Here is a 2,015-nt window from a genome sequence, read left to right as displayed (position 1 = left end):
CAAGCGCCTCCATGAATTGGCGGACAAGCTGCTTGTGGGCAGCTTGCCGCCGTCGGCACTTGATTGCCTCAAGCGTTCGGTCGGGGAACATCCTGATGAGCTCTTGATTTACAAAGAAGAACCGGGCGTCCCTCTCGAGGAACAGTTCGGCCTCTGCCTTGGCGAGCGACAGGACTTCTTCCTCCGTCCACCTCGCGCGATGCCTCTCCGTGACGATCTCCGCGTTGGCGGCCGCAAGATGTTGGCGGCGGCGATGGACCCCGAGACCGTTCTTGGTTGTAAAGCTGCGGTGGCACTCACTACAGGTATACATAGCTGCAAAAGTTACAAGATTTTCGGCACGGCCGGTTGGCCGGCTAGGTGCTGGGGGAGTTGGGGTGGCACCTTCAGCGGAAGGGCCACCACTTATTCTCTGCTTACTGCCCCCAACTAAAAAAGGGATAGTGCGAGGGGGGGCTGGTAACCCCCCCAAGCCCCTGGTGCGGTCTTCCACTCTGCGAAATCAGCGGGCCCACGAGAAGGGGAGAAGACCGCAGGAGAGGAGAGGCTAAGAGGGCTAGGCCCATGTATTGCGCATCACTCTCCCTGTAACTATAACCCAAGGAAGGCACCTCGCAGCAGCAGCACGACTACATCAAGACCGCACTTCGAGAAGCCAAGTCCGGATGCAGCCACACCGCCGCCACTTGGCCACCTTAAGAGAGTCATAGTTACTCCCGCCAAAATTGCATGGCGCGAGATTCGATCCGGCGACTTTCGGATTACGAAACCGAGCGCTTACCGCTGCGCCACGACGCTGTCATAGTTACTCCCGCCGTTTACCCGCGCTTGCTTGAATTTCTTCACGTTGACATTCAGAGCACTGGGCAGAAATCACATTGCGTCAACACCCGCTAGGGCCATCGCAATGCTTTGTTTTAATTAGACAGTCGGATTCCCCCAGTCCGTGCCAGTTCTGAGTTGATCGTTGAATGGCGGCCGAAGAGAATCCGCGCACCCGCGCGCCCCCGGAGGAGCACGCTAAGGCGGACGCGGCCTCGCAGCAAGGAAGATCCGTGGGAGGCCAAGGCACGGGACCGAGCTCGGATCCTGCACGCAGGTTGAAGCACCGGGGCGCGAACGCCGCGCAGGCGCGCGCATCCTGCACCGCCGGCCAGCACGAGGCCAACCAACGGCGAGAGCAGACCACGCCCGCGCTAAACGCCCGCACTTACCGGCACCCCTACGGCACTCACCTCGCCCAGGCCCGGCACGTTAGCGCTGACCCACTTCCCGACCAAGCCCGACACGCCCCGATCCTCAGAGCCAATCCTTATCCCGAAGTTACGGATCCAATTTGCCGACTTCCCTTACCTACATTATTCTATCGACTAGAGGCTCTTCACCTTGGAGACCTGCTGCGGATATGGGTACGAACCGGCGCGACACCTCCACGTGGCCCTCTCCCGGATTTTCAAGGTCCGAGGGGAAGATCGGGACACCGCCGCAACTGCGGTGCTCTTCGCGTTCCAAACCCTATCTCCCTGCTAGAGGATTCCAGGGAACTCGAACGCTCATGCAGAAAAGAAAACTCTTCCCCGATCTCCCGACGGCGTCTCCGGGTCCTTTTGGGTTACCCCGACGAGCATCTCTAAAAGAGGGGCCCGACTTGTATCGGTTCCGCTGCCGGGTTCCGGAATAGGAACCGGATTCCCTTTCGCCCAACGGGGGCCAGCACAAAGTGCATCATGCTATGACGGCCCCCATCAACATCGGATTTCTCCTAGGGCTTAGGATCGACTGACTCGTGTGCAACGGCTGTTCACACGAAACCCTTCTCCGCGTCAGCCCTCCAGGGCCTCGCTGGAGTATTTGCTACTACCACCAAGATCTGCACCGACGGCGGCTCCAGGCAGGCTCACGCCCAGACCCTTCTGCGCCCACCGCCGCGACCCTCCTACTCGTCAGGGCTTCGCGGCCGGCCGCAAGGACCGGCCATGACTGCCAGACTGACGGCCGAGTATAGGCACGACGCT

The sequence above is a fragment of the Schistocerca americana genome, unplaced genomic scaffold (genome assembly GCF_021461395.2).
Source record: "Schistocerca americana isolate TAMUIC-IGC-003095 unplaced genomic scaffold, iqSchAmer2.1 HiC_scaffold_47, whole genome shotgun sequence".
Lineage (NCBI taxonomy): Eukaryota > Metazoa > Arthropoda > Insecta > Orthoptera > Acrididae > Schistocerca > Schistocerca americana.
This window is presented reverse-complemented; position numbering follows the sequence as displayed.